This window comes from Mandrillus leucophaeus, unplaced genomic scaffold (assembly GCF_000951045.1).
Source record: "Mandrillus leucophaeus isolate KB7577 unplaced genomic scaffold, Mleu.le_1.0 Scaffold360, whole genome shotgun sequence".
In the NCBI taxonomy this organism is placed as follows: Eukaryota; Metazoa; Chordata; class Mammalia; order Primates; family Cercopithecidae; genus Mandrillus; species Mandrillus leucophaeus.
The window spans coordinates 2,695,797-2,704,650 of record NW_012103810.1 but is presented as its reverse complement, the minus strand read 5'-3'; the positions used below and the strand labels follow the sequence as shown (position 1 = coordinate 2,704,650).

Genomic DNA, 8,854 nt, shown 5'->3' with positions numbered 1-8,854 from the left:
TGCTTGAACCTGGGAGGCTTAGGTTGTGGTGAGCCAAGATCATGCCACTGCACTCCAGCCTGGGCAACAAGAACGAAACTCCGTCTCAAAAAAAAAAAAAAAAAAAAAAATTCTGCTTAGTCAGATTTGGATTTACAATCATAATTTGGGTTGATACAGGGTCATAATTTTATGAACATAAATTGCTACGCTGTCCTCATATTTGTACTGTTTACTATAGAGGCTTAGACTGCTATATTTTGTGGGAATATAAGCACCTTTTTCTCCTTGTCAAACCCATTGTGTGCCTAGAAACTAGATATTCAAGTACATTAAACCTGTTTGTAGAGCAAGAGTAGAGATTTGCAGTGAAGGTGTGAGGTCCTATGCAAAATAAGTATAGATTTCATGATGTCTACTTTAATTGCTCAGTGGATTTTTAAACTTCAAGCTAATCAGATGTATTCTAAATAGTGAGTTGATATATTTGTAGCTGCTGCTTTCTGTTATGAAAAGGATTACTACTATTAGTTAACAACTACCATTTACTGAGCTATATTCTAGGCACTGTTGTTCTAAGTGCTTTATGTGTACTAGTGATTCATGTAATCTTCAAAATAATTCATTTTTTTGTCATTTGAAATTACGAAGTTCCCCTACTGATTTTACTTGTGTAAATATGAACAGAGTGAGATGTTAGTGAAAATATGTTCCAGCTCCTTCATAAAGGGATGGCAATAATTCTGTGAGGATCCCCATGAGAGACAATGCTTAGAATTCAGTTACTGGTCACAAAAGATGAGTCCCAGATATGGATTCATCCATTCTATACTTTTAAAACAGGATTTGCATGAGAATCAGGTATATAATAGTGAACTCATCTGAAATCCTGCAGATAAATTCTATCTAAATATCTATTATCTCTGAGCAGTAATCATACCTGTCTTCTAAAAGTAAAGGACTATACAGATTGAGTATCCCTTAAGCGAAATTATTGGGATCAGAAGTATTTCAGATTTTGGAATGTTTTTAAAATTTTGGAATAATTCGCATTATACTGGTTAAGCATCCCTAATCCGAAAATCTGAAATCCAAATGCTCCAATGAGCAGTTCCTCTGGGCATCATGTTAGCACTCAAGTTTCAGATTTTGGGGAATTTCAGATTTCACATAATACTCAACCTGTATATTATGATCATCTGCACATAATCTCTCACCTTTACCAATACTGAGGAAGCTCCTAAGAGAACCTCAAAAATACATAATCTTTTGTTTTTTTTGAGACAGAGTTTTGCTCTTGTTGCCCAGGCTGGAGCGCAATGGCGCAACCTCAGCTCACTGCAACATCCATTTCCCAGGTTCAACGGATTCTCCTGCCTCAGCTTCCCAAGTAGCTGGGATTAGACGTGCCCCACCACCACACCCAGCTAATTTTTGTATTTTTGTAGAGATAGGGTTTCACCATGTTGACCAGGCTGGTCTTGAACTCCTGACCTCAGGTGATCCGCCTGCCTAAGCCTCCCAAAGTGCTGAGATTATAGGCGTGAACCACTGCACCCAGCCTGTATTAAGGATTTAAACAAGTTTATGGCCTTGGCTCACTGCAACTTCTGCCTCCTGGGTTCAAGCGATTCTTGTACCTCAGCCTCCTGAGTAGCTAGGATTACAGGTGCCCACCACCAGGCCTGGCTAATTTTTGCATTTTCAGCAGAGATGGGGTTTCACCATATTGGCCAGGTTGGTCTCGAAATTCTGACCTCAATTGATCTGCCCACCTCAGCCTCCCAAAGTGCTGGGCTTATAGGTGTGAGCCACCACGTCTGGGTGGGACCATATCTTAATGAATACATTTTTTAAATGATAGAACCTAGAACAGAGAACCACTAACTCTAGCTTTTAGGAACATTTAGATGACTTACATTTTGGAAGGGAAATGTCTATGTACCTTTAAAGTGTCTCTACATCAGGAACACACAAAGAAAACAATTACGGCAACCCTAAAGTTAGGCTTAAATGAAATCAATATTGTCTGGCTGATCATTATAAATGTTATCTTTTAAAAGCCTGGCCTGCTCTTTTTTCTCAGCTTCTATTTTCTCAATGCTACAGTTCTAATTTACTATTTAGTGAATGTTATAGCTCAATCTTTGAAAGTCATTTAGTCTAATGAGGAAATAAGCCCAGAGAGGTGCCCACATGCTTTGGTCTCCTGCCTTTTTGCATACTGCATTGACCACAGCAACACCAATAAGAAACCCAGTACACTCTGAATCTCCTCAACATTTTGCTATCAGAGCAATTTATGCTTCATGGAAAGTCACAATTACAAATTTGTTTCTTTTAAAAGGAACTCAAATGGAATTTATAATACTAGCCTTGAGAATGTCCTGACTGCTTACTGAAGAGTGCACAAACTCCTAGGATAGAATTATGGGTGTTGCTCAGATGGGTAGCAGAGAAACTTGGGAAGCTCTTGTACTGCCATTGAAATGTTAACATTGAAACCCTGCAGCAGTGGGGAGAGTGTGCGTGCTTTCTGCTGCTGGTAGATGGTGAGGCTGTAGGATGTTTTAAAGCACAGGCTCAAAAATCACAGTTCACTATCTACATGACCTTAAGCAAGTTATTTTACCTCTCTCTATAATTCAGTTTCCTCAACTATAAAGTGGGATAAAAGTGTATCTCATAAGGTAATTAAGAATATTATAATACATAATAAAAAACTCAGGACAGTGCCTGGTACAGAGAAGGTCTCAGTAAATTTTAGTTTCCATTTCAAGTGGCTGTTTTACTTGCCTATTGTTAACAGACTCAGAAATTCTGAGAGTCTGGTTAGAAAAAGGAAAATTAGTTTTTTTTCAGTCTACCTTGCAAGCTGAGGGAAACCAAGTGACAATGCTAAAACGAACACTGGGCTGAGTGGCACCAAACATCAGTTTAGTCACTAATTAGCCAAGTGATTCTGGTAGTAAGATTAGCTTGTATAACCTTATTTTTAAGGCCACATCATGGTATCAAAAGTCCAAGTATAAATCAGTAATTACAAATCAGCCTTATATTACCCAGGTAATCTATGAAAACTAAAAATTGAGAGTTGATAAATACAAGAAATTACTGCTAATCTAAAAGGAAGTGGCAGAAATCCCCTGAAATGTGTTAAATCTTTGCCTTACTAAATACTTGCCAGAAGCTGTATTTTATTTCATGTTCTCCTTAATAAGTAAACAAAAATAAAGCCAACAAAATTCTCATATTTGCCAGCATTATTTTTTAAAACACATTTCTCATTAATGGTTTTAGTCAAGAATGAGAGCACAGTAATATAGAAAACCTAGGTTTATTTGTTAAGCTATTACAAAAACAAAACAATTACCACTTGAAGTACTTTGAGGACTTCATCCAAGACTCACTTGCTCTGTTACAGAAACTAACCTAAAAGGCTGGAAATTAAAGGATATAACCTAAGAGTTTATAACAGCAGACTGGTAAAACATGGCAAAAGGAGCTCTCTCTTTCCTACCCAGTCTACCTACACCAAGCTCCTGTGCATTTTCACCACATAAATCTGCTAGCTTACAAAAGATGCACACAGTCAAGGCAGAAATTATAGGCCTATTCAGAGGGTACCCAGACACAGAAAGTTTTGGGGTAAATAAACTACAAATACCCTCTTGGTTAAGTTAATTCATCAAGTTAATAAAGGTCATATTATCTATCTTCTGCTGGTGACAACTTATTGTCTCAGTATAGTCTGTCTCAAGAAGGAACTGGTTCAGGTTGGGTTGTGGAAAAGGAAAAAGACTTTCATCAACTTCACTCCAGAGTGGAAGAGGCACCAAGTTCTCTCCTACAGTTAGGAGCAGAATCTGAAAAACAAAAGGTTCACAGTGTTTACAATAGTAATAATAATAATAGCTACTATTTATTGAATGCCTAGTCACAGAGTGCCAGAGGACTTAGGTACATTTTATCTCAGCCTCTGCAACAACCCTGCAAGGTAGTTATTATCCTCTCCACTTTACAGATGGGGGAAGTGAGGATTAAATAAGTTATATGCCTTGTCCAAAGGTGTACACAAGTATGTGGCAGAGTTGTGATTCCACCATTAATGTGCCATCTCCACCCCACTTCATGCATTGAGAAGTCCTAGTTCCATTATCATGAAATTAATAAACGGCTGCATAAATTACTCTAATTATTTATACCTTGTGTTCATTCTTTAAATGCATGTACAATTTTAAATGATTAAAAATTTACACAGCCAGGTGTGGTGGCTCACACCCGTAATCCCAGCACTTTGGGAGGCCAAGGCGGGTGGATCACCTGAGATCAGGAATTTGAGACAAGCCTGGCCAACATGGTAAAATCCCGTCTCTACCAAAAATACAAAATTAGGACCAGGCGTGGTGGCTCACACCTGTAATCCCAGCACTTTGGGAAGCTGAGGCAGGCAGATAACCTGAGGTCAGGAGTTCAAGACCAGCCTGACTAGACATGGAGAAACCCCATCTCTACTAAAAGTACAAAAGTAGCCGGATGTGGTGGCACATGCCTGTAATCCCAGCTACTCGGGAGGCTGAGGCAGGAGAATCGCTTGAACCCAGCAGGTGGAGGATCAGCCTGACTAGACATGGAGAAACCCCATCTCTACTAAAAGTACAAAAGTAGCCGGATGTGGTGGGCGCCTGTAATCCCAGCTATTCAGGAGGCTGAGGCAGGAGAATCACTTGAACCCAGGAGGCAGAGGTTGCAGTGAGCCGAGACTGTGCCACTGCACATCAGCCTGGGTGACAGAGTGAGACTCCCATGTCAGAAAAAAAAAAATGTAGACATTGTTTGGAATTCAGATCAATTATCCAGATGAAGAATATGTATAAACATTATTTACAATGTTTATACATTATAAACAGGGCGCAGTGGCTCATGCCTATAACCCCAGCACTTTGAGAGGCCGAGGCAGGTGGATCACGAGATCAAGAGATCAAGACCATCCTGGCCAACATGGTGAAACCCCGTCTCTACTAAAAATACAAAAATTAGCCAGCCGTGGTGGCACGCGTCTGTAGTCCCAGCTACTCGGGAGACTAAGGCAGGAGAATCGCTTGAACCCGGGAGGTGGAGGTTGCAGTGAGCCAAGATCACGCCGCTGCACTCCAGCCTGGGCGACAGAGCAAGATTCCATCTCGAAAAAAAAAACATCATGAATAAAACAATTCTCTGCCTCTGAGCTCTAGGATAAAATAAACAGAAAACAAAGCTCATTGAAAAGTTTGTGGCTAATTCACCATTAAAAAGAATCCTAAGAATTCTTGCCAAGGACTGCAGTAACACCCCATTTGTTTAACTGTTAGTGACATACCAAATGAGTTTCTCATGATTCTGATTAATAAAAGAGTGGCTGATGTTCTCTGAACAGTCTGTTCTTCAAAAGAAATATGTGAAAGCCCAAAGACCCCAAAATCTGTTTTCTAACTGCAATAAAACAGTTACTAAACAAGTATCACTGAACTGAAAAAATTAATATGCTATAATGTGACGAGAAATAAGGAAAGAAGACTTAAGTTGATAACAAAAGATTTCCCATGAAGTAGAACAGTGAAGTTACTGACAATTGGAACTGGGAGAGCTAAAAATCAAAGTTAACAGAGCTGCAGTGATGTGAACACATGATTTTAACAGAGGGGACATTGCTAATATTAGACTGTATGGCTACCACTGACAAATGTAAATGTGGAAATTAAAATTAAGTATTTAAGGGAAGATATAAATCATAGAACTCTAAGAGGTTATTTTCTGATAGTTCCACTGGCAGGACGTGAGAAGAAAGCAGAGGTCCAATATCACAATTCATGGTCAGTATAAGAAGCAATGTTATACAGTTTTCACAATGGCAGTAACTTGGAAGCTAACTGGAACTTTAAAAGGCTGGTTTCTGAAACGAAATAGAACAGGGGTAAAAGAATTAAAACTTGTAACTGGAGAAAAGCCAATGATTACAGAACTAGGTTCAGAACTAAAATCTGTATCAGAAGAAATGAGAAGGAATTCTGAAATATTTATCACTGCAGGGAATAACAAAAGATCTCATAACTTAACTGGATGACTGATAGTGGTAGCAGAGTCAAGTCAAACATATAAATTTTGCCATGCTATTATTATATGCTTTAGTAAAATAAAAGGAGGATAGCAAGAGCATCTCAAAGACTGGAGGATAGCCAGTATTCAAGAAAACAATGCTATAAGGTAGGAGGAAGTTGTAGTGGGGAAAGAGGAACAACAATTTAACAACAGTTTATAAAGGACTATTACAATTACTAGTTCTAGCTCTGTATGATATGAACATGACCTTCAGTTATTATTTAGCATATAGTTGAAATACTTAGGCTGGCAAAGGACAATATATTTCTCAGAATAATGGAACAGCAAATAAATTGTCAGGGACAATTTGGGCTTTAAAAGAAGAAAAATATTTTTTAAAGAAAGAAAAAGAAATAGGCCGGACGCAGTGGCTCATAGCTGTAATCCCAGGACTTTGGGATGCCGAGGAAGGAGAATCATTTGAGGCCAGGAGTTTGAGACCAGCCTGGGCAACATAATGAGACCCTGTCTCTACGAAAAATTTTAAAATAAGCTGGGTGTGCCTATAGTCCCAGCTACTTGGGAGGGTGAGGCAGGTGGACTGCTTGAGTTCAAGGCTGTAGTGAGCTAGGATCATGCCATTGCACTCTAGCCTGGGTGACAGTGTAAGACCCTGTCTCAAAAAAGAAAAAAAAAAAGTAGGGAGTAATCTTTTCACATGATTTTCATGTTCAGTGACAAGGGAGAAAATGAACTACTCACCTTAAACCTGCATAAATCATTTTCAGTGATCAACATCTGCATCTTCAAACTGTCCAGCAACTGTTGGTGTGGTATCCACCTCCATCCCATCTAAACAAAAAAATTACTGAGCAATCCCTATGAACGCTTCAAACAGGTAGATGCAACTTACAACTTCTACCAGAAGGAAGCTAGTGCCCTCTGCTGGTAAGAATTGCTTTTTCCTCTTTTTTGAAAAGAAAAGTCTGAAAGGACAAACTGAGAAAGAAAATGCTACCTGGGGATTTAGGCCACATCAAAATCAGTCTGTGACATTTACTGTGTAAATTCTCAACCTCAATACTAAAATAACTCTATGTAGGAACTTTCAAATGCAGGATCAACTGTTCACCCTTTACAGATCTAAGTATTTACTGCTGGGCTTTTTTTTTAAAGGTATATGGCCCTATCCTCACAAAGCTTACAACATAATTCAGGAGAAATGACAAAAATCAGTACAGCAAGCTTTTTGCTTATTTCCCCATTTTTGTCATCTCATTAAATAAAAGGTGGGGAGGCAACAAGAGAAAAAAACAAGAGCCCTGATACGGTTTGGCTGTGTCCCTACCCAAATCTCATCTTGAATTCCCATGTGTTGCGGGAGGGACCCAGTGGGAGGTAACTGAATTATGGGGCAGGTCTTTCCCGTGCTGTTCTCATAATAATGAGTAAGTTTCATTAGATCTGATGGTTATTATAAGGGGGAGTTTTCCTGCAAAAGCTCTTTTTGCTTGCTGCCTTCCATGTAAGATGTGACTTGCTCCTCCTTGCCTTCCACCATGATTGTGAGGTTTCCCCAGCCATGTGGAACTGTAAGTCCAGTGAAACCTCTTTCTTTTGTTAATTGCCCAGTCTTGGTATGTCTTTATCAGCAGTGTGAAAACAGACTAATCCCCCCCGGGAGAGTTGTCTTGGCTGGGCACAGTGGCTCATGCCTGTAATCCCAGCACTTCGGGAGGCCAAGGTGGGTAGATGACCTGAGGTCAGGAGTTTGAGACCAGCCTGGCCAACATGGTGAAACCCCGTCTCTACTAAAAATACAAAAAAATTACCCGGGCGTGGTGGCAGGTGCTTGTAATCCCAGCTACTCGGGAGGCTGAGGCAGGAGAATGGTTTGAACCAGGAAGGCAGAGGTTGCAGAGAGCTGAGATTGCACCATTGCACTCCAGCCTGGGCCACAAGTGCATAAAAAAAAAAAAAAAAAAAAAAAAAAAAAAAAAAAAAAAAAATCTCCAAAAAGAAAAAAAGAGTCATCTACAGCTGTTTTCTTCGCTTCCTCACCTCCCAGTCACCCCTCAACTCTTCCGCCCACCAAAAAATGTCTTCTGCCCACAGCCCCAGGGTACCCCGTCACCTGCAGATGCAAATCTAACATATCTAAATTAACTGTTCATCTTTCCACATTAAAAAAAATGCCATTTTTTTCCAGTCTTACTAAAGGGTGCCTCTTATCCATTTAAACTAGAAACCCTTACCCCAAGCCCCTAACTTCTATTGCTTCTATCTCCTCAGAGTCTGAAATCTGTCAGGTCTTTTGATATTCACTGCCACTACCTAATTTAAGTGATCACCTCTTATTTAATATGTAAGTCACACAACAGGGTTTCTCTTTTTCTCTCCAGTATTTTTCTTCTCTAATCAGTTTTCCAAATTATAACCACAGTCACCTTCTGAAACACTAATAAAATTCTTCAATGGATTCCCACTGACCTAAGAGTTCCTCTAAGACGATACCCAGTTCACTATCCTACCTTTATCTGTTACCATAACTACCTTTCACACTGAACTACTTTCAGTTCCCCAAATCTGAGTAGTCTCTTGAACCCTTCTTTGCACATGACTAATCCCTTTACCTGCATCTCCCCTCAACATCTTCACCTGGGCCATTTTTTTTTTTCTTTTTGAGACGGAGTCTTGCTCTGTCACTAGGCTGGAGTGCAGTGGCTTGATCTCAGCTCACTGCAACCTCTGCCTCCTGGGTTCAAGAGATTCTCCTGCCTCAGCCTCCCAAGTAGCT

General features: G+C 39.7%; 1 protein-coding gene across 5 annotated transcripts in view; it reads right to left on the bottom strand.

The window, feature by feature from the left end:
* Positions 1 to 907: 907 nt before the first annotated feature.
* Positions 908 to 8,854, bottom strand: part of CLNS1A (chloride channel, nucleotide-sensitive, 1A) — a 32,286-nt gene continuing 24,339 nt past the window's right edge. For 3 of the 5 annotated variants that reach the window (XM_011989729.1, XM_011989728.1, XM_011989731.1), the window contains one exon: positions 3,298 to 3,845. The gene's annotated coding sequence lies outside the window, so the exon portion shown is untranslated. Of the gene's footprint in view, positions 941 to 2,888; positions 2,895 to 3,297; positions 3,846 to 5,752; positions 5,912 to 8,854 lie in introns of those variants that run through there. The other 2 variants (XR_001007105.1, XM_011989730.1) reach the window with 2 other exon arrangements.